Source organism: Leopardus geoffroyi, chromosome B1 (assembly GCF_018350155.1).
Source record: "Leopardus geoffroyi isolate Oge1 chromosome B1, O.geoffroyi_Oge1_pat1.0, whole genome shotgun sequence".
NCBI classification, from domain to species: domain Eukaryota; kingdom Metazoa; phylum Chordata; class Mammalia; order Carnivora; family Felidae; genus Leopardus; species Leopardus geoffroyi.
In genome coordinates, this window is record NC_059327.1 from 34,438,517 (window position 1) to 34,462,786 (window position 24,270).

At 45.4% G+C, this 24,270-nt stretch overlaps 1 long non-coding RNA gene across 2 annotated transcripts in view; it reads right to left on the minus strand.

The window, feature by feature from the left end:
* LOC123587370 overlaps positions 1 to 24,270 on the minus strand; it is a 30,346-nt gene that overhangs the window by 3,854 nt on the left and 2,222 nt on the right. Inside the window, exons 2-3 of one of the 2 annotated variants that reach the window (XR_006707271.1) lie at positions 11,035 to 11,207; positions 9,411 to 10,132 (exon numbers count right to left, since the gene is read on the minus strand). This is a non-coding gene — a long non-coding RNA (uncharacterized LOC123587370). Of the gene's footprint in view, positions 1 to 9,376; positions 10,133 to 11,034; positions 11,208 to 24,270 lie in introns of those variants that run through there. The other variant, XR_006707268.1, reaches the window with a different exon arrangement.

Consider the following 24,270-nt stretch of genomic DNA (forward strand, 5'->3'; position numbering starts at 1 on the left):
AGTTTTCTCATCTGTGACATGGGAATCATAATCTTTCTCATCTGCTGTGGTTGTGGTGAGGTCCGAGTGAGATATTTCTCTGTAAAGGTACTTGGTTAACGGTAAATGCTATACTCTTGTAGTAGGACGTTATTGCTAGCTGTCCCTCTCGAAGTTTATCTCAAGGAGTTTTAAAGTTGGGAAGGGAATTCTCAGCTGTACCTCAGATGACAGAGCTTGGGACAGCCCCGCACCCACCGTGTCGCTTTGGGAGAGTAGGTGCGTCCTCCAGTCTCGGGCCAGGGTAGCCCTTCGGAACTGAACAGCTGTGTGCTTGCTTGAAACCTGAAACCTTCCAACCTGATGGAAATAAAGCCTTTCCATTGAATCAGAGCAAGCCTGCTAAAAACTGCCCCTTTCAGAAGGCAAGGAAGTAACACCTCTGATGGTTGGGTCCTGGGCTGGCCACTGAGCCACTGAGTCATTCCAAAGGTTTCGAGCGGACCCTTTTCCCCCCTGGGTGGCCCGGAGCCTTCAGGACTTCCTGAGTGTGGGAGCAAAATAAGATAATGACTCTACTAGCTTCTTGAGGCTGCCGTGTTGGCATGGCGGTGAGTGTGGCTGAAGGGGAAATGTGTGTGCACGTGCACGCATGTGTGCAGGTGGGGGAGAGAGGGCAGGCAAGAGAAGGGAGGAGGGGGATGAGGCTCATTCGGTCTTCCATTTAAAAGTGCTGTTTGGCAGTTGACCGTACATAGGTTCTGTGGCGGATAAGGAAGATGGGGCGAGAGAGAGGGGACATGAGTGGGGGTGGGGGGGGAGGGGGAGGAAAAAGAGCTCAAAAAGGAGGTTATTTGATAGAATATTCTGAGCCGTAGACTCCTGGGCAAGCGGGCAGGCAGGAGGGCCTTCCCCCAGAGAAATCCTGTCAGGGTCTGTGTGGGAAACCTCTCCTGTCAGGTCATTTTACCCTCCTGGGTTTCTTCAACCAAAGATGAACGTACAAGGCAATTAAAAGAGCTCTTGCCTGAAAAGTAGCAGCAGCCCATTCTGATTCCTGACCCTTCGCAGGTGCTCAGCAAACAGAAATGGAAGGCCAGGCATCAGTCCTCCAGGGGAAGCTGAGTCTGGCTTGGAGCCAGTTTCAGAATCCTGAAGCCCAACTCAGAGGCCTGGGACTAACTCTCAAGCGGGAACCCCTTCTACAGATTCAGGAAGGCACTTTGCACACGGACTCTGCAGTGAGGAGGCAGATAGCACGATCCATTTCAGTAATTTCACAGCAAAATGTCCTTCTCTGAGACGTGTGCAGGGCGTGCATTAGGCCTTGCTTCACCCATTCTCAGACCCCTACTAGGAGCCTGGGGGGATTCAGCTCCACCCAAATGACCTTTATTGACAGTACATCCTGTCTACGGGTAATGCAGTGAGGGCTAGACATACACAAGGAATACAGTCCGTTCCCTGCCCTTCAAGAACAGCTCTCAACTCAAAGGAGAGGGGAAACCCTACCTATTGACAGATGACGAAACTGAAGCTACATGTGATACCATTAAAACGTTCATTAGTTACTTCCTTCATTCATTTATTCAAACAACTTCTGTGGAGTCCACTTGAGGTGCCAGGCCCTGTCCTGGATGCTGGAGGCTGACACAGAGAACAGTCAGGCACATCCTGCCCCGTTGTGGGGCAGACCCCCATTGTCACAGACCATGACAAATAAGTGGAATGCTTCGGAATTTAGATTCTGGTGGTGCCCTGGACCCCTGTGACTTGTATCTGTGTGGCTTCAGTTTCATCATATGTACATGCCATTCAGAAATGGCATGTAATGGGAAGGTGCCGGGTGCGTGTGTGTGTCTGTGTGTGTGTGCACAAAACCTCCTGAAATTGCTGCCTCAGATCTCAGGGAGTTCGGGGGAGAAGGATGACTGGAGAATGGTGTGAGAAAAGGCAGCCCCGGCCAGTTTAAGTGATGAAGTGGTACCTGCAAGGAAGAGGTTGGCGGGCGGGGGGGACGGTATAGCTGAGAGCATGAGCTGGACATTCAACCTGCATCAAGACAGTGGTCAAGAGCATGGACCAGGGACAGTCAATTAGATCTGGCACTTACTAGCTGTGCAATCTTGAGGAAATGGCCTAATCCCTTTAAATCTCAGCTTTCTGACCTATAAAATGAAGATAACTATGCATATCTCTCAAGGGTGTACAGGCATCATTGTGGGGATTCACTGAAATACTCTCTGATATCAGTGGCGCCTTCTAGGAATTCAGTGAGCTATTGTCATTCGTCAGCATCATCATCGTTATCAAAAGTGTCCCACTGGGAAGGAGTAGCATAAGGTGACAATGAGTGTACAAGGGGACTTTCCTGGTCAGGGCAGGCCTGAGTGGATCGAAGGCCCCCTCCCTATCTCTCTGGGGATTTCAAGCACCCGTGGGAGAAAACGATATCGTGGACTAGACCTTCAGGGCCCAGGCTGCATCAGACTGGGAGGGAGTATGCTGCACCTGACAGTGAGTGGCTGGGGCCCCAGAGCCCCTGCTCTGGGTGGGGTGGGGCTCTGGGGCCTTTGAAGAAGGACAGTTTATCGGTCTTGTCTCCCCACAACCCCACAAGTAGGTTCCTCAGAAAGAGATAAGCTCAACCCACCAGTCTCCTTCCCAGAGAGCAGGTACTTTTGAGTTTTAAATAACCACATTTTTTTTTTCCTATTTACACAAATGCTTATATTTGCAAAGTGTAGAAACGTTAAATAACATTTTATAATGATCCTGAGCCTCACCACCCAAAACAATCACTCTTCTGTAATCCAGATATTTTTAGTGCTTTATTTTTTGGTTTTTTTTAAAGGTAAAGTTATAATCAGAATACAATTCTATTCTACTTTCTCACTTAACATTACTTTGTAAGATTTTGCTATGACAGACTTTACCTACAAAATTTTAAGTCTGCCTTTGGTTTTAAATAGATGATGTGTTTTTATCTAGTCATTCCTGCACTTTTAGACTGTTTCCAATTTTATACTTTTTAAATAACATCACATTAACATCTTTGGATGCAGCATATTCTGTAACTTGAATTATTTACTTAGATTAAGTCCTCAGAATAGAGTTCATACAGTTAAAGGGCATAAACATTTATAAAGCTTTTAATGTTTTAGGCATCTCAAAATGTCTTCCAGGTTTTTTTTAATGTTTATTTATTTTTGAGAGAGAGAGAGAGACAGACAGACAGACAGAATATGAGTGGGGGAGGGGCAGAGAGAGGGAGAGACACAGAATCCGAAGCAGGCTGCAGGCTCCAGGCTCCAAGCTATCAGCACAGAGCTGGACAAGGGGCTCAAACTCACAAACCATGAGATCATGACCTGAGCCAAAGTCAGATGCTGAACCAACTGAGCCAACCAGGCATCCCATGTTTTCCAGTTTTTTAATGGTATATGTAACATTAAAATGTTAAAACATAAAGATAAATAAAGTGAATGGAAAAAATGGGATGGTACCTGGGTGGTTCCAGTTGGTCGGGCATGTTTAGTCTTGATTTCAGCTCAGGTCATGATCTTGTGGTTCCTGAGATAGAACCCCATGTCGCTGACAGCGCGGAGCCTGCTTGGGATTCTCTTTCTCCCTCTCTCTCTGCCCCTCCCCCGCTTGCACACGCTCTCTCTCAAAATAAATAAATAAACAAATAAATAAACTAAAAAAAAATAAAATGAATGGAAAAATGATGCATAATCCTACCACCCCAAAATAACCACTGTTCACACTTTCATATACTTCCTTCCACATTGCTCAGGGGTCATTTTTTATATAAAGTCATTATTTTCCCCCCAAAAATCATTATTTTCACTTATTTCTCCACATCTTTAAGATTCTGTCTACCACATAATTACTGCACAATGGCCCTTTATGTGTGCATGTCATAATTTATATCTTATTGGTGGTTAACGGGATTTTACCCTAATGACTACCTATTGTAAACAACACTAATGCAGATGAAAAAGACCACAGCATTCATGAGGAGGACCCTATCTGGAGGGAGTCATGGAATTATAACCTCAAGCACTCATACATCTCAAGAGATTCACTCATTCAGCACTCTGCAACTAGATTCAAAACCATTTCGATACTGGTTTCACAGATGGGAGTATACTGCACTATAGAGCATTGGAGTGACCCGTGCAAGTTCATAGATCTAGTAAGTCTCAGAGATGAGAATTGAAACCTAACGTGTTGGGTCCAATGCTCCTTCCATACACGATTCAATTTGGTCATTTTTGTTCCGAAACATTTTTGTGTTTTGAGCAATTTGAGAGCAAGGTGTGCATAAGGTGGCAATGTGCTAAGGGGGAGCCTGAGGGAAGCTCTCTATTGGTGTGTCACATATCTCTGTCCTTGACTTTATGCTGTTCAGCATTTTAATGAAGATGGATAAAGGAGGCTTACCCAAATTTCAAGTAACATATCACCAAGGTGCTGAGAGACAAGAGCAAGATACAAACTCAGTGGACCTGAAGGGAGGACCCAAACTCTTCCTATTAGAAAGAAGTATATGGGGCGCCTGGGTGGCTCAGTCGGTTAAGCGTCTGACTTCGGCTCAGGTCACGATCTCACTGTCTGTGAGTTCGAGCCCCGCGTCGGGCTCTGTGCTGACTGCTCAGAGCCTGGAGCCTGTTTCAGATTCTGTGTCTCCCTCTCTCTCTGACCCTCCCCTGTTCATGCTTTGTCTCCCTCTGTCTCAAAAATAAATAAACGTTAAAAAAAATTTAAAAAAAAGAAAGAAGTATAAATATTTATTTTCTTTCCAAAAAGTGGGGAGTAGGGGTGGAGGAGAGGAGACTATATACAGCAAGGGGGAAAACTGACCTTATAGCATGTCTATTAAAAATATTTGAACCTGGGGGCTCCCGGGTGGCTCAGTCAGTTAAGTGTCCAACTTTGGCTCAGGTCATGATCTCACAGTTTGTGGGTTTGAGCCCCGCGTTGGGCTCTGTGCTGTCAGCTCAGAGCCTGGAGCCTGTTTGGGATTCTGTGTCTCCCTCTCTCTTTGCCCTTCCCCTGTCCATACTCTGTCTCTGTGTGTGTGTGTGTGTGTGTGTGTGTGTGTGTCTCAAAAATGAATAAACATTAAAAAAACATTTTTTTAATGTTTGAAAATATATTTAACTCCCCCTGCTTAGTGCAGTGTAATGTGGGAGCCACCAAGTTGCATAATCCAGGGGGCCCCATTTACATGTACGTCAATGAGACAGCCTTGGATATGGTTGCCAAAAAGCTGCAGTGAATTTAGGCTGCCTTAATAGAACTGCTGGGTCATTAAAGAAATCTTCATGATACTTGTTAAAGACTATAAGGTCAGACTTATTCAGTAGGGACTTCTACAATGGCGTTTTGTAGTAGGGGAGAGAGCTTGGGCTCAACTCCAAATACAACAAGGACAAGTGAAGATTTATAGCCAAGGAGCAGAGGCAGTGGATGGAAAGTTACTAAGATGAAACATGGCGGGTAGAGGGGATTCTGGCTAAACAAACTTGACAGGATTATTGCTGAAGGCAAGCTGGAGTGGTAAGATACTGGTGGTTGGGGGGTGGGGGGGTGGGGATAAGGAATTTGCCCAGAAATCAAGGGTAGCGAGTTTTCCCTCAACTGATCCAGCAGAATTCTTGCTAAAAAAAGAAGCAGAGGTGAACACAGAAGCCCAAGTCAGGGCCTCATGAGAAGAGAGTTCAAAGGTGATGATAAAAGGTCTGAGAAACATGTCATGTTTATCTTTCAGAAGACATTGATTGAATACCTACTATGCACCAGTTAAATAGTACAGGCAACAAAACTAAATTCCTGGCCCAAAGAACTTTATGTTCTGCTGTCAGTATAGGGAGAGACTAAAAATAAGCTGGTATATGAAAATAAACAAGATAATTACAGTATGGTAAATACTATGAAGGAAATAAAGGAAGGAAAATTGTATAGAGTGGGATATCATCTCTAGAGCAATTAGTGAGGCAGAGGAAAATGAAGTTTGGGGTGTCAGAGACACAGAGGCAACTCAGAAAATGAGGGAGAGGCTGATTGTGTTGAGTGCCGCGGGGAGCACACAGAGCAGAACAGAGGAGTACCCAAAGAATTTGGCAACATGGAAGTCATCTGTGGCATAACCCAAGAGCAGCTTTGGCTGGGATACGGAAAATGGAGGCCCAGTTGGGTGGGTTGAAGAAAGAATGGGAGGTGAGGAAGTAAAAACAATCTTTTCTAGAAGTTTTGCTCTGAGTGAGGAAAACAGAATGGGGTGTGGCTAGTGGAGGCTATAGAGTCAAGGAAGGATATAGAGTCAAGGAAGGATGTACTTTAAAAGATGGAAGGTATTAGCCCACAATTGTGTACAGATGGGAAGGCTCTAGTAGAGGAAGGGAAAGTGACGATCAGTAGAGAGGGAGGAGAGACACATAATCTTTGAGATGGCAAGTGGAGATGGGTCCAGCATGTAGGCGGAGGACTCGGCCTTTAATAGAGGCAGGGAGACAGAATGCTTACTACAGAGGAAGCGTTGTAACTGGAAAGAAAATGGAAAATATGAGGTCAGCTGCCAGTAGGCTTGTAGGCTTGGTGGTAGGAAGGTGTTAACCACTTCCATTTTCTGAATGAAAAATGAGCCTGATATTGAGTGGAGCAGAATGCAGGTTTGAGAAATAGGGAAAGCTATGAAGTGAGTGCCTTGGGAAGTGAGAGTCCATACTGATGGGAAACTTAGCAGGACTGCTGGGTGGAATGGAGCATCCATCTGAGGTTCACGCAAGCCTCAGATATTGACTCTGGCTAGCTTGAGCAACAAATCTGTTGGAAGAATGGAGACAGTTCACGTGGTCATAGGAAAATCTGAAGGACCAGGGACTCATGGACAGCAGCTGTTGGGATGAGTGGATTCCATCCCTTCACATTCAGATTCCAAGGAGAGAGCAATGGCCAGATTGAGGCGAAGAACGATGATTTTATTGTAAATCTCACCAAGACTGTGCTTAGTGGGAGGGGGAGGGATACTTCATCCAGCAAAACTGTGGTCTTATTACCTAAGGAAGAGGGAAAGGATTCTGGATAGACAAAACCAGATGACTTTACTATGTAGTCATGAATTAAAAATAACTAGTTAGGGGTGCCTGGGCGGTTCAGTCAATTAAACCTCTGACTCTTGATTTTGGCTCAGGTCATGATCTCAAAATTTGTGAGTTCCAGCCCCAAATCAGGCTCTGCGCTGACAGTGCGGGGCCTGTTTGGGATTCTCTCTCTCTCTCTCCTTCTCTCTCTGCACCTCCCTTGCTCTTGCTCTCTCCCTCCCTCTCAAAAAAATAAACTTAAAAAAAAAAAAAATGTAAGTAGTTAGTAGGATTGTGTGTTTTCCCCAGCAGTACTTTTCTCTGGGGCAAGCTCAAAGAAAGTGTGTCATTGGGATTGAACTAAGTAAGCTTTCTGGAATAAGGAGCTTATTATAGTAATTAGACCTTACACAATCGTGGGAGGAGCTGGGCAAGTAAAAGTCCAAATTTGGAGCTGAAGAATCAGAAAAAAGCCACGATCCAGCCCTGGCACTGGAGAATGAGTAGGCACGTGTAGGAATTCTGGAAGCTAGCCATATCCAGCTGCTGCAGTAGGACCACAAAGGGGGCTGGTGTGGAAGTCCAGGGATGGTTGTTGGTTCGCCACTGTTACTGCATCTGTGAGTTCACACCCAAGTGTCTGGGCTGGGTCTGGTGTCACTGTTGGCCAGCACTGCCAGAAAGTGGGAAGAGAGATCCCGAAAGGGAAAAGTAAGTACAACCCTCAGCGTGTAATGGCTGCTATTTCACTCTGCTTCCCAAATCTTGTACAACCTCATTTTTGACCAACTCTAACCTTGAACCATTCGGCAAAAGGGATTCTGGGAAGCAGATCCCAGTGTAAATAAGTCATCAATTAAAAAAAATACAACACGGGGGGCGCCTGGGTGGCTCAGTTGGCTAAGCGACCGACTTTGGCTCAGGTCATGATCTCGCAGTTTGTGAGTTTGAACCCCACGTTGGGCTCTGTGCTGACAGCTCAGAGCCTGGAGCCTACTTCAGATTCTAGGTCTCCCCCTCTCTCTACCCCTCCCCTGCTCATGCTCTGTCTCTCTCTCTCAATAATAAATAAACATTAAAAAAAAAAACCATGGTGGGGTGACTCAGTCGGTTGAGCATCTGACTCTTGATTTCAGCTCAGGTCATGATCTCAGAGTTCGTGGGTTCAAGCCCCATGTGGGGCTCTGTGCTGACCGTGCGGAACCTGCTTGGGATTCTCCCTCTCCCTGTCCCTCTGCCCCTCCCCTGCTTTCATGCTCTCTCTCAAAAATGAGTAAATTAAAAACAAACAAACAAACACGGTGAATGTTAACAGAAGAAAAGACAGGGGCACTTGGGTGGCTTAGTCGGTTAAGCGGCCGACTTCGGCTCAGGTCACGATCTCATGGTTTGTGGGTTGGAGCCCCGTGTTTGGCTCTGTGCTAACAGCTCAGAGTCTGGAACCTGCTTCGGATTCTGTGTCTCCCTCTTTCTGCCCCTCCCCCACTCATGCTCTATCTCTCTGTGTCTCTCAAAAACTGAATAAATGTTTTTAAAAAATTTTTTAATAAAAAGAAAGAAGAAAAGACAGACCAGGATTTAGGTTTTCTTCTGGGGAATGATTGTAATGATGGACTGTAGGGTCCAGAACACGGGGTTCGTGTAAATTGGCAGTCTGAAGGTCAAAGGGTATGCTAGTTAGGTGAGCTGTAAGGATGAAAGATGATAGGAAGCGGGATATGAATTTGAGGCTTTGGACGTGTTATAGTTGCTGGTGATGAGGAGGTCAAGGGCGACCAAGGTGATGAAGACCCGTGTGTTGGAAGAATCATTCACGAGTCTGTTGAAGTGGCTGAGAATGGAGCCTGGAAGGGCCAGAGGGAAAGAAAGTCAAGGAGACAAGGGCCGAAGTCATCAGCAAGCAGTTAGGACAGGTGGACACTGAGGTTGAGAGAAGCTGGAGAATTTGAAGTAGAAGGAAGAGAAGTGGTTTTTAAATGGCGATAGAGAACAAGAAGGGCTCCTACCCACTTCCTGGCCTTGAGGCACATGAAGTGTAGGGGAAAAAAATCAACCTGTCTTCTGAGAGAGCTGCAGGGGAAGCAGTGTCCTGAAGGGAGCGCCAGATTTCACTTAATGAAAGGAGGTGGGAAGGGCATTCACAGGAGAGGGGAGAACATACGAGGGAACAGGGCAAGCTCTCACCGTGTCATCCAAGAGGCGCAATGCAATGTCCCCCAGGAGGGGAGGGGTGGGACGGTGAGTCAGATTAGAAATTATATTAGGACTTGTCAGTTTGAAATGTCAGAAATCCAGCTCAAACTTAATTAAGCAAAAGAAAAGAGAATTTATTTTGCTCACATGCCTGAAGGCCAGTGGGACTGCTGGCTTTCGTCTCAGAGGCATCGGGGACCCAAACATGTCCCCAGGGTGCTCTCCTCTGCGTTGGCTCTGTTCTCAGGCAGCTTCTCCCCACAGAGCAGTGGATGGCTGTCCAACGGGTAGACTCAGTCTTCAGCCACCGCCTCTTCCCTTATCACACCAGTGAAATCCCGACCCTAACCGTCCGCTGTAGCTAGTGTGGAGGCATCTCTGATTGGCCAGGCCTGGGTCCGCTGCCCACTTACGGTGGACAGAACTCACCAGAACCGCATGTTGGCAAGTAAGGGAATGGTTCTTCAAAGGAAAACTGCAATGCAGTCATCGAGAGAAGGAGGGCAGGGTACTGGACAGGCAAAACGTGAGATGTCCATATCAGATACGTAAAGAGCAGGAGGGGGACGATGTGTCAGGGTGATAGTGAATCACTGCAGAGGCTGGGATTTGGACTTCTGGTGGTCACTGAGGAAAACGGATATGAGGCAAGATGGGGTCAGCACCGATAACTTCTTAGGGGAAGAAGGCAAACTTTACATTAGTCCTAGAGCTCCAGAATGGGGCCTTGGGCATAGCACCATCTAGCTGTGCGTCATGGCACAGCCAGGAAGCCAGGGCACAAGAGGGTCTCCGGATGATGGATTGTTCACTGGCTCAGCTCCAGATAGTTTGTGGTCTAGGAGAGGCGAGGAGTCCTTTGAAAACGTCTGAAGGTAGTGGAGAGGTTGGGGGAGAAAAAGTTGAGAAAGTAGTGATTGTGACAGCAGCTCTTGTCAATTTGAAGAACCGACCTGTGAAAGAGGGAGGAAACTTAAGTGGCTCCAGAGTAGAATCAGAACCAATGTGTAGAAGTGAGGCAATAGTCTCGATCTAATAATTACAATTAGAACTGTCTAAAAAGAAGGGGACCTTCTTCTGAGGTGGCGAATTCCTTGTCCCTAAATGTGTTTAAGCAGTGATTTGAATGCCTCTAGTCAGCGATATTATATAAAGGCTCCTGTTGTTGGTATGAGATCAAACCAGAACACTTTTGGGGTGCGTGGGTGGCTCAGTTGGTTAGGTGTCTGGCTCTTGATTTCAACTCAGGCCATGATCTCATGGTTCGTGAGTTCGAGCCCCATGTCGCTGACAACGTGGGGCCTGCTTGGGATTCTCTGTCTCTGTCTCTCTCTCTCTCTGCCCTCCCCCATGCTCGCTGTCTCGCAAAATAAATAAATAAACATTTTTAAAAAATCAGAGCACTTTTTAGAAAAATTTTTAATGTTTATTTATTTTTGAGAGAGAGAGGGACAGAGTGTGAGTGGGGCACGGGCAGAGAGAGACACACACATAGAATCCGAAGCAGGCTCCAGGCTCTGAGGTCCCTCTCTCTCTCTGCCCCTTCCCCGCTCACGCTCTGCCTCCATCTCTCTTAAAAATAAATAAACATTAAAAATTAAAAAAAGAAATTAAGTTGAGTAAGCTCTATTCGTGAGCTAGTTTGTTCATTCGCTCAAAATCCATGCAGAGGACTACCCGCATGCCAGGCACCATGGGAGCTGAGAGGGTACACAGGTGAGTGGGTCAGAGCTCCTGCTCCGTCTGGGGAAGAAGTGAGACAGAAGATCACCTCCCAAGCGCCAGGCACGGGGCTGGACACGTTGCATCATTTTTATGTCTTCCTCTTTGACAATGCCATCAGGCAAGGATGATTCGTTTTTAGAAGAAAACTGAGGCGCAGAAAGGACTGTCCAGAAGATGAGAGCCAAAGCTCAAACCCAAGTCTGTCCGGCCCCATGTTGCCTATGAACAAGTAAGCAAAATACAATCACAAAACAAAACTGTTTTCATAGGTTTTTCACATTTTCTTTCAGGAGCCCCAGGAACAAAAGGATCATTTTTTTTTTTTTTTTAAGCCTATGATCAGATGCAGAGAATGAAGCAAAAACCGCCTTGTTTGGTCCTAGTTTAGTCCTGGTGGATACCCAAATGGAAGTCAGCAAAACCAGGTACAGGAGTGGCCGAGGAGCGACCCCGTCCAGCCCTGTGAGGGGGTCAGTCCCACAGCCCGGGACAAGTTTCTGGCCGCCTTGCCGTGCTGCGGGAGAGAGCCACGGCACAGGTGCCATCTAGTGGTGAGTCCAAAGCCTCGTTGCAAGGCTGGAGAAAAGTTCTGCATCCAACATGCTTTCAGGATAGGCAAGGACCTAAGACTCAGTCCGCTGTAACGGGTGAGTCCTGAATCCCAGGCTCAGAGCCCATCGTCGCATCCCCAAAGAAATCAATCTTATAAAGAAATCAATGCCCATGTTGTCATCAGATCCATATCTCTGAACTCAGTGGCCTCTGTCAGCCCATTCCTTCACCTTCCAGGCTTTCCAGAAAGAAATACGAATGCCCTTCTATACTCTCCTTTGTACTTACAGTCAAGTTAGTCACAAGTAAAAAAAAAAAACAGGACTCAGTTAATCTACTCTTGCAGCTCCAAACACACACGTGTGCGTGCGCGCGTGTACACACACACACACACACACACACACACCCAGGGTCATTCATCAGAGAGCCTCTCCAAGAGAGCCTAAACACAAGATCCAGGTGGGAAAAAAAAAAAAAACAAAACAGCAGCACGAGAAGGCCAAGGCACAAAGACCACCAAGGAAGAAAATGCTGTTCTTGCAAAAGGAACGCCCATAAACAGAACCTAGCAAACAGCAGCTCTCTATTGAGGTACCAGGCTACCTTCAGGGCCTCCCTCCTGCTCTCCTGTCCCCTCACTTTGCCTGATATGCCACATTTCAGCTCTGGCCCCACCTTCCACAAGGCAGGCAGTTGTGCAGAGCCTGGGCCCAGACAGGAGGGGAGACTGGCAGTTTCAATGGTCCAGACATGTGGGCTTGGCTTTGGTATAAGAGGTGCTGAAGAATCTACATGACATTCTGGAGGATTTTCTCTGAATACAACTGGGTGATGTAGCGTTCTCTACTCTCATACTGACTTTCGTACCTGATTCACCCAATTTAGTCATTCGTTATAGAAATGGATCATATTATATGTTCCGGTGAATGCATATATTTTAATTAAAAAACATATTTCCATTTTAGGTCTTCTGGTAGGCAAAATAATCCCTCCCTCCAAAAATGTTCACATCTTCATCCCCAGGGCCTATGAATACATTACTTCGCATGGCCAAAGAGACTTTGCATATGCGATTAAGGTTAAGGACCTTGAGATGGGGAGATTATCTTGGATTATCTAGGTGGACCCAATCTAATCACATTAGCCCTTTAAAAGCAGAAAACCTTTCCAGGATATGGTCAGGGAGGGAGGGAGGGGGAGAGAGAGAGAGAGAGAGAGAGAACTGCAGATGAGTCTGAAAGATTTGATATTGCAGGCTTTGAACACAGAGAAAGAGGGCCACGTATGAACCAGAGATTGTGGGCAGCCTCTAGAACCTGGAACAGACAAGGACACGGATCCTTCCCGGAGTCTCTGGAAAGGAATGCAGCCCTGTGGATGTCTTGCTTTTAGCCCAGCAAGAGCGTGCCAGACTTCTGCAGACCTGTCAGATAATTTCCATCGTCGTTAGCCGCTAAGTTGTGGCAACTTGTTAGAGGAGCCATACAAGCTAACACAGGTCTCCTTGGGATTTGAGATCTCAGAGTCTCATTCAGCATCAAAGGCAGAACTGCCTGAAGCCATGCTAGTCTCAGAGACTTTGCTCTGATGGGGGCCATGGTTTTTGGATTTTATTTTAGGACCTGAGGGAAAGGCATCATTTCTGTTAATAATCTATTTTGTTATTCAGAAACCAAAAGCTCTGCTTAGCCCCATGTAGTAAGCTTCCAATAAATGTTTTCAGACTCTTCAAAGAGTTCTGAATTAGGGGGCTCTTGGGGATGGCGTCTATGGCCCTCATTATTGACTTGGACACCCTCGAGAAATAGACATGTGAATACGTAGCAGAGCACAGGCATAAAAGGACTGTCCCCACCAGGAACTATTGGCTCCTTAAGAAATCTTTATTGAATCATAAAGCTGTCCAAACCCCCTTTACACAGTAATTCCATTCTTGGGGATTATTTTTATTTGAAACAGATTCCAAAAAAGCTAAATAAAATGGGCATAAAAATTGTATGACAAGATTATCTATAACAGTAAAAGCAACAACAACAAAGCAAACAGAATTCCAACATAAGGAAACCTTTAATAAATTGCTGTTTGGTGCTATTGGGGAACCATGAAAGGTTGCAATTAGTCATGCTATAGAAACAGGGGAATGTTCTTATGACCTTAAATGGAAGCAGCATAATATAAAATAGTAGTCGTTCAATAATCCCTTATTGACCACATGCTATATATCAGGGATTCTACCAAGAGCCGAACAATTAAGTGGGGCCAAAGGAGATAATACTCGTGGCCCTTATCGACTCAGATATGCCATGATTGCAAATGTGTAAAATGATCGATACACGGGGAAGGAGATGTGCCAGAAAATGAAGCAAGGTGTTATGTTAGGGCATGGTAAATATTCTACTTAAATTCTCAAATGATCTTTCAGTCATAATCATTCGATTAAAGGACAGGACAGGAAGAAACGTAAACCACTGGACCTAAGTCCCAATGCAGAGCACCTTGCTGAGGAAGTGGGGTCTGAATACAACCCTTTAAAAAATACAAGAAACAGCAAGCTGGCAGGACAGGAGGCCAGGCTCCTTCCTACCTGGGGGAGCAGGAATCCAGATGAACACACAGGTGCTTCCCAATGGGGTCAGCTCTGGGAGGCTACATTTGAGCCTGTCTGTTCTGTGTACTTGGGAAACTTACGCCGCACCAGGAGGCCCTGAGGGACAGCAGCACCTGTCTCTACCTGTCCCCCCCGGCAGCCGAGAGGTTAACTGTAAAAGCAGATGCTGCATTACCAGTGTCTGTATCTGGCAAGCCACATGCACTGGGCCTACCTCAGTTTCCCAGGGTGAACAAGGAAGGTCAGGGCTTTTTAATTTCTTTAAAAAAAATTTTTTTTTAATGTTTATTTTTGAGAGAGAGACAGGTTGTGAGCGGGAGAGGGGCAGAGAGAGGAGGAGACACAGAATCTGAAGCAGGATCCAGGCTCTGAATTATCAGCATGGAGCCCCACGCGGGGCTCTAACACACCAACTGCAAGATCATGACCTGGGTCCAAGTCAGATGCCTAACCAATGGAGCCACTCAGGTACTCCGTTCATTTTCAAACCGCCTTCTAGGGATGCCTGGGTGGCTCAGTCAGTGAAGTGTCCGACTCCTGATTTTGGCTCAGGCCATGATCTCACGGTTCGTGAGATCAAGCCCGACAGCAGGCTCTTTGCTGACAGCTCGGAACCTACTTGCAATTCTCTCTCTCCTTCTCTCTCTCTCTGCCCCTCCCTCCACTCCCATTCTCTCTCTCCACCTCCCCCTCAAAATACATAAATAAAAATAAATAAATAAAGTGCTTTCTAAGGCTGTGGCTGTGGGAGCTCTGCCAGGCTCTAGGGCAAGTGAGATGGGCCCTAAGTAGGCACAGCCCTGACCATTAGCTTATAATCCGAAGTCACTGTTATGACGGTACAGATATGAAGAGCATTTAGGTGACTGAATGACTACAGAGCTCACGACAAAAGGGGAAAGAGACTTGTCAGCAATGAACATTAATTGCACAACATGGATGTGTAAGGTAGGGTGTGGTTAGGAAAGGTATTTATAGAGACCTCATCTTCTGACTTACCTTCCCCTGTCAAGCCCCAAGTTGCTTTTAAATAAAATTCACGGCAGAGTTTTATCAACTCATCCTACAGCCAGGCACTGTGCTTAGTGCTTCCCTTGGATTATTTCATTAACTCCTCATAGCAACCCAAATAGGTGGTAATATGATCTCCATGTTACCTTTGAGAAAATAGGAGTTTAAACAAATAACTTGCCCAAGGTCGCATAACTAATCGATGTTCTGGGGCTTGGACCAGTCTTGAGGAGACGCACCCATGCCTCGCCACCGCGACTGGAACTCTCTGTCTGTTTAATTCGACCCCTTCTTCCAAATCTAGTAAATAAGACAGGCTTCCCTGCCCTCCCCACTGTCCTACCTCCGACCAGTTGCCCAACCTCCTGTGTTTTGTGTCTCTCTGGGCCGCAATTGCTGTCCAGCTGACATCCCCGACCCCTGTTTCCTTCCATCAGGATCTCATTTCAAACACATTTCTGTTCTAGTCCTTCTCTGCTTCATGTTAGTCATCTGCTGGCCCTTTATACTGTTCCTTGGGGTACAGCATGCAAACTTGAGCCTGCATCCAAGTCACCTGGAGAGGGCTTGTTATAAAATAGCCATTCATGGGCAGAGTTTCTGATGCAGTGGGTATGGGTTGGGGCAGTGAATACCAGGATTCCAGATGAGCCGGGTGCCCTCACTTCTGCTGTCATCCTTTGAGAACTCCTGTTCTGGGGAGCCTGCATCCTGCCGCACTTTCCTGTATTGCTGATCTCCTTAAACAAAGATTTCCCAGCGCCCTATATAAGGAACCCTGGTTTTCCTTGGAAGGCACTTCACCCAGGGTACTTTTTTTCCTAGATCCCTAATCACAAGATGAGAAGGAGTGGTTCCCATGGGCACTTGCAACACCTTCTCGATTCTCCCAACTCCGATAATCGTTTCCACCCCAGCTGCTCCTGGCAGGCAGGGCGCCGTCACAAACAGGAAAAGATTTCCAGTCACCCATCTAGATAACCCCACGAGTCTTTTTTGCTCCTTCCTGACTCCTTGGCTGCTGGAGACACCAGGATCAGGTTCATCAGGTATTCAAGCCTCCTGACCTCAGATGGAGCCTCACCACTGCTCAGTTGTTTTTGTAATCACCCCTGATTGATTCACTTGTTACCTCCCTGCTGGCTCCTGTTTGAACCTCTGCCAGTCCCCTCCAGCCCCTCCCCGCTCCATACCTTCCTCTCTGGGCTTATGACTCTGCCATCAAGGCAGCTGACAAAATGGAGATTGGCTAGGAGTGTCTTTCTTAATCACTTCAAAATAGCTCTGCCTCTCACTCACCTTCCCGTCCTCCCCTCTGTTTCGAAAGGAGTCTTTATTATTTTTTTTTAATTTTTTTTTCAACGTTTATTTATTTTTGGGACAGAGAGAGACAGAGCATGAACGGGGGAGGGGCAGAGAGAGAGGGAGACACAGAATCGGAAACAGGCTCCAGGCTCTGAGCCATCAGCCCAGAGTCCGACGCGGGGCTCGAACTCACGGACCGCGAGATCGTGACCTGGCTGAAGTCAGACGCTTAACCGACTGCGCCACCCAGGCGCCCCTCGAAAGGAGTCTTTAAAACCACAGGGAGATACCACCTCATCAAGATGGCTACCCTCAAAGCTCTTTTCTCAAAGGAAAAGAAACAAACAGCAAATAACAAGTGTTGGTGAGGATGCGGAGAAACCGGGACGCTTGTGCGCTGTAGGTGGGAATGCAAATTGGTGCAGCCCTTATGGAAAACAGTACGGAGGTTCCTTAAAAAATGAAAGATAGAATTACCGTATGATCTGGCAATCCGGCTTCTGAGACTATATACAAAAGGAACGAAAGCAGTCTCAAAGAGATATCTGTACCCTCATGTTCACTGAAGCATTATTCACAATAGCTAAAATGTGGAAGCAACTCAGGTGTCCTGTCAATAGATGAACGGAGAAACTAACTGTGTATATCCACAAGGAATGTTATTCAGCCTTAAGCAACGAAGGAAATTCTGACACATGCCACAACAAGGCTGAACGTGGAGGACATCATGCTAAGTGAAATAAACCAATCACAAAAGAAAAATTAGGTACGATTCCACTTCTATGAGGCATCTAGTGTAGTTAAATTCACAGAAACAGAACGTAGAATGGTGGTTTCCAGGGCTGAGGGGAGGTGGGACTAGGGGGTTGTTTTTGAAGGGGTATAGAGTTTCAGTTTTGCAAGACAAAAATGTCCTGGAGATCGGTTACACAACAATGCAAAGATATTTAACCCTACTGAAAAGGGGTTAAGATGGCCAATTTTATGTCGTGTGTATTTTACCGGTGGTAATTTTTAAAAAGAAGTCTTTCCTCTCCACGGTAATTGTTCCCTTTGTGTCCTCAACCCTATCTCATGCCACTTTTTCCAGGAGGCTATTTCTTCTGTTTTCTCACTTCTAGAATGGACACAAACATTTGTAGGACTGGCAGTAGGAGTACGTGCATATATTCCGAGATGCGTAAGATTATATATCCAGAGTGAATAGAGTTTGTTCACAGAGTGAACAAAGAGCCCGGTATTTTCAGTTTGCATTAAGTCTGCATATTACGCAGCCAGTCCTAGGTAGCCACACTCCTGGGAGAATTCCAAACCTCAGCCTTAGGATGCGGACAGTAGGGTGTGTGTGTTGGGGGGGGGGGGAGACATTCCCCGAGTCCTCAGTTCCTTCCTGTCCACTCCTCCCACCAAGCCTAGAGGTAGTAGATGCTTTTGGCTGCATTTTCTTCTTCTGGACCATTTTATGGAAATCTCTCTCTCTCTTTTTTTAAACTTCTTTTAGTAGTTAAGCATGTCCTACTAGGTAACAATTCTTTATATTGAAGTGTTCCTGTTGAAATAACATATGTGGTTTCTGGTATGCCTGGGTGGCTCAGATGGTGAATCGTCTGACTCTAGATTTCAGCTCAGGTCGTGATCTCACGGTTTGTGGGATCAAGCCCCCTATCAGGCCCTGTGTTGACAGCGAGGAGCCTGCTTGAGAGTCTCTTTCTCTCCTTCTGCCCCTCCCCTACTCATGTGTGTGCATGCACGTGCTCTGTCTCTCTCTCTCTCTCTCACACACACAACATAAATAAACATGAAAAAAAAAACATATGATTTCTGCTGCCTGACTGATAGGGGAAGACAAACAGGAAACTAACAAAAGAAGAAAATATATGGTATTTCAGACAGTGATATGAGCTACAGAGAAAGAGAAAAGCATGGATGGGCATAGAGTGTGCTGTCGAAGGGCGACAGCTTGCGATTTCACACAGAAGGCAGAGAAGGCATCACAGAGAAAGATGCTGTACTGAGAATACACAACTGACTCTTCGTCCCCACTTCCCACTGAAACGATGAGATGATGTAAAAATAGAGTTCGACCTGCATCGTTGAAGTGGAAAATTCTCCATCCAACTACAAAAACTCTAAAGAATTTCCTGTTAGGCACCACAAGGCAGGTACATTCGGAATATAGTGTAGAAAGATAAAGCTTATCTCTGGATCACCCACTGCTTTCTCTCCCTTTTCTGTCCCCTCACTTCAGTGACTTTGAAGGGTGGTGAGCGGAGAAGTGACTTATCTCGCCGAGCTCTGTCTGTAAGGAAAGTAATATCATTCCTTCCTTCATTCATTCACTAGTCACTTAGCAAACATGTTTGGAGCACCTCCTACGTATCTAGCACTGTCCTAAACACTCTGGAAGGTATGAATTAGAAGACACGATACCCGACTCCAAAGGGATTACAGTCTAGCAGGGGAGGATATGGGAACTAAGACATGTATGCAAATAGGTATGATTCAAGCTAAGAAGGGTAATGAGAAAGTTGGTTAATAAAATATGAATTCCAAAGATTCTGACAGATGGAACTATTAGCCTGACTTGAACAAGATGAAACATCCAATTCCGTTCAAGTCAACATTACCTGACATTACAGCTACTCTAAAAAATACAGCATGCATTTGAAATGGGGATGAATTTGGAGACCAGGCAAAGTAGAATCATGGCAGCAGAAGACGGGTGAAATCTATTTCTGGTGTGGAAGGCAAGGTAGCCAGAGCCTTAGTTCTGCAGGGCATGGGAGGAGCACAGCCCGACCACCCAAAATGTACTTGCTGAATTGGACTCATACACGCTCCAGTCTAAGGATACTCAGAGGAATAAGCTAGTAGCAAGGACCAACAGCAGTTATAGCAAGTGATGGTGCTGACGGATAAAGGAGAGAGACTTTCTTGCCTGGAGGTCAGGAACAACTTGACAATAACACAGCTTCAGAGGGGCAAACTGAAGGGTGAATAGATTTTTTTTTTCCTAGGCAGTCAGGAAAGAGGAAATCATTCCGGTCATAGGAAATGTGTGTAAAGACACAGAGGCATGAAAATAAAGAACGCGCTGGGAACAAGCAAGCAGTTAAGCATGTGAGAACCAGGGGATATGTGAAGTGTTAGGACTTGGGGCTTAAAACCCTGGAGGGGCCTCAGTCGTGACCTTGGGGCGTGAGGCCAACCTACCAATAACATCTAATCACCTGTTGATTCCCAGAGCTGATCCGCTATGAATTTCAACTCTAACCTTGAGGTGATAAAGACTGAATGAAGGATGCTTGGGATAATGGTATGTTAGCTCAAGTGAGGGAGGAACACAGAAGTGGCAAGATTCAAGGGGCCTGATAAATAACCTACTGCTCCCTGTCCAAGGCTGAAAGGTTTGCGAAATGGAACAAAATCTGTATGGAAACCAGAATATCATCCTTTCTGCAGATGAAGTTGATATTGAAGAATGTGGCTTATATTGATCAGAATAGAATGATTCATGTGCCAATCACAGTGGTCAGGGAACGAAATTACTCTGCCGAACTAGGCCAGGGTCATGTTCTGACCTCAATGGACTGAGTGTGAGACAGGTATATTCTTTTAGAAATCTGAGATACTGTTACCAAAAACAGAAGAATGGGTCCTAAGCAGCAATCATGTCCACTCCGTACGTGTGTGTGTGCCTGTGTGTGTGCATGCGTGTGTGTATGTCTGTGTGATGACCCATATCCCACATGATCCCTTTCGGGTACAGTTGATCATGCTGCTGTGATGAGAAAAAGTCGAAGCAAACTCTGAATTCTGATACTGCTTTAAACAAGTCACTGGCTCTTTCTGGATCTCAAGCGCTTCCTCTCCATTAAAGAATACCATAAAATAAGAATTCTCTCGGCCCATTCCCTGCCTTAGGAATGCTGGGCTTATAAATGAGGTCATGTCTGTCAAGTGTTACGATCTCCTTGAAGACAAATTCTGTACAAGTATATAGGATTATTAGCCAAGTTGCTCAACAACCAGTCTGTGCATGAATGACTTAGGGAGGCAAACAGCACCAGGGGAGAACAATAGGACCCACCATGTCCAAGGGCCACTTGATTCCTGTGTTTCTGTGACATCCACAGCACCTCACAGGTACCTGCTCTGAACATCCACAGTGCTGGGAGGGACAGTTTAGCCAGTTTGGTTAACACATCTAGAGAGCAAAGCCAGCAGGATGTCAAGCAATTGCCATGTGAGAGGATTTTTTCAAGAAGAGAATTTAAGAGAAATCCTGTTTGGGTTTTAAAGACTGATGGTTAAATACTGAGCCATTCATCAGGGTTCCCATAAGCACAATTGGAAAGCAATCCAGAGTTCAATGAGAAAAGGAAAGGGCTCTTTTATGTTTGACTCCATAAGGAGGAGGATGAGGAGGAGGACCTTGTTTCTAGTCTTCTCTTTTGCCTCTTAGAAATTATGGATTTGGGACCTGAAAAGGACCTTAGACACCTCCCATCTACCTTTTTAAAAAAACGTACAGATGGTGAGGACCAGTGAGGTAAACTAAATTTTCTGAGCTTACACAGTCAATTGGCAGCATAGCAGGGACTAGGGCTCAAGTGCCTACCTCCCAGTTTGGTATTCTTCACATTCAAGTCTCTTGTTTCCCAGTCTTAGGAGCTTGTGGGAGCCGCTTTGCCTCTGGGAGCCTAGCTATCTCATCTGTAAAATGTAAATAGACTTTAAACTGACAAAGTAAGGCAGCTGGGAGATAGGACCTCTTGAGGGCCCTCCTAGTTTTCAATCAACCAGTCCACAAATCTTTTTAAAGACCTAACAGTAGGTAATGGGGTATCCAGCCCGAACGAATTTAAACAAATAGGGGCTTTAGTTTCCTCTCCTTACAGGAAATCAGGAGGTAGATCCTGTGGCTGGTGTTAGTTCGGTGGTTTCAGGATGCCATGACAATCCCAAGCAACTCTTCCTATCTGTTTCATCATATTTAGTATGGCCTTCTCATCCACATTACTGTTGCCTCGTGGTTGCAAGATGGCTTCTGCAGTCCAGATGTCACGCTCTTTTTCAAACTTTCACTTAATACTTTTAAAATACCAAGCAGGTAATGAGATACTTTGTTTTCATGGCCATGTTAGCTATAGTTCTTTTATAGATACCCTATCAAACTGAGGAAAGATCATTCCCTTTACAGATGATGAGAGCTTTTTGGTTTAAATCATGAATGAGTGTTCAATGTTGTTAAATATTTTTTCTACATTGATTAAGATCATGTGAATCATATGCAGTCTCCTTTACACTGTTTATGTAGTGGATTGCATTGACTGATTTTAAAATGTTGAACCAACCTTGCATTTCTTGAAGAAATTCCACTTGGTTGAACTATTTGACTCTTTCCAGATATTACTGGATTTAATTTGCCAATGTTCTGTTAGAGTGATTGCATCTGTGTTCATAAAGGATATTGATGTGTAACTTTCTTTCCTTTTTATTTCTTGGCATCAAGATCATTTTGACCCTCCTCCTCTATTTCTCTGACTTTATGTAAGATTGGTATAATTGCTTTTTCTTTCTTTCTTTTTTCTTTCAAGTAGACTTCAGGCCCAGTGCAAAGCCCAATGTGGGACCTGAATTCACGACCCTGAGATCAAGACGTGAGCTGAGATCAAGAGTCAGACACTCAACTGACTGAGCCACCGAGGCACCCTGGTATAATTCCTTTCTTAAAAGGTTGATAAAATTTGCTTTTCTTGCCCTAACTCCTTTTCTTTTTTAAGATTTATTTTTGAGAGACAGAGAACACAAGTGGGGAAGGGGCACAGAGAGGGGGGACAGATCAGAAGCTGGCTCTGCGCTGACAGCAGTGAGCTCAACGCGGGGCTCAAAATCACACGCCGCGATATCATGATCTGAGCCAAAGTCGGACCCTCGACCAACTGAACCACCCAGGTGCCCCTTCTTACCCTAACTTCTTAAGGTGGAGCCTTAGATAATGGATGTCAAGTTTTTTCATTACTAAAACAAGCATTTCAAGGAATAAATTTCTCGGAGGGTGCTACTTCAGCTGCATTCCATGAATTTTGATGTAGTTTCAGTATCATTCTATTTCAAGTGTTTTCTAATGAACTAGAACCGTGCCTAGAATAAAGTACTCAGTGTTATCTCCAATTAGCTTAGTTTTTTGTTTCTTTTGTTAATAAGTGAGAATAGATTGATGGATCACTCCGACAGTTGTGTTCCTTCCTCCTTCAGAGCCTCTTTGCTGGTTCCACTGTACGACCTCTTCATGTAGACCCAGATTTCACCCGTCTTCTTGTTAATACCAATTCATCTTGCAGGTGTGACCTCAGACGCCACTTCCTTGAAGAGGCCTTCCTTGACAACCTAGACTGGGATGGTCCTCTCATATACTGGCTAAACAGTGTCTCCCAAAAGTTCACGTCCACCCAGAATCTGTGAATGTGACCTTCTTCGGAAATAGAGTCTCTACAGATATAATTACGTTAAGAAGACATCATATTGGGTTACGTTGGGCCCTAAATCCATTATGACTGGTGTCCTTTAAAGCAGAGGGATATTTGGACACAGACACATGGGAGAACACCATGTGATGACAGAGACAGAAATCTGAGTGATGCATCTACTAATTGAGAAATGCCAAAGATTGCTGGCAAGTATCAGAAGCTAAAAAGAGGCAAGGAAAGATCCTCCCCTAGAGTCTTTGGAGACAGCATGGCTCTCCCAACACCTTGATTTCAGAACTTTAGCCTCTAGAACTGTGAGAAAATAAATTTCTGTCATTTTTTTAAAGTTTATTTATTTGAGAGAGAGCACACGTGCCCACACACGGCCAGAGGAGGGGCAGAGAGAGAGGGAGAGCAAGAGAATCCCAAGCAGGCCCCACACCTCCTGTTCAGAGCCCGACATAGGGCTCAAACCCACAAACTGTGAGAACATGACCTGAGCTGAAGTCAAGAGCTGGACGCTTAACTGACTGAGCCACCCGGGCACCCCATAAATTTCTGTCATTTGAAGCACCCAGTGTGAGGTAATTTGTTAGGGCAGTTCTAGGAAATGAATACCCCATGTTCCATGTTTTCATACCTTCTTTATACTTGTCTTTCCTAGCTTTTATCAGATAATTATCACATATAAATTATCAAGAAATGCTAATGGTGTAGTAATACTAGTCTGGCATTTTAGTGGGGGCTATAAGGGAGACTACCATAATCCAAACCAATCTCTCTGATGGTGAGGGCTTTGAAGGGCACATAATTTTGAGGGAGAATGGCCATAAAATCACAGCATGTCAGTGGCCAACTACTTAAGCTTCTAAAAGCAACCTTAAGTACATGTTACAGAAGTTTTTAATGTGTAAGCTAGCCAAGCTGGTCATTTTTAAAATAGAAACAGATTGCCATAAAAAAAGTAGATTGCCATAAAAGGGCACTGAAGTAGGAATCAGAACCATCGGTACAGCTTCCCCCTTTGTGTCCAGATCTTGGGTGAGTCACTCAACCTCTCTGGGTCCAGGTTCCTCAGCAGCCCAAGGAGGTAGTTTGAAAGAATGTCTACGGTCTCTTGGGCTGGAACATTCTATGGCTGTATGATTCTAATGTGGAGCAGTCGTAAAAAAGACAGCATTTACTTCTAAAGCACAAGGCTCCCTGGTCACTGCTAGCTTTCTTTCATGAACAGTATCAGAATCCAGGGATGAAACATTACCCCAAAGGATGATCCAGGCTGGTGCTAGACCAAGAAGGATTCTGCTTGAAATATGTAACTACTAGTTCTTTC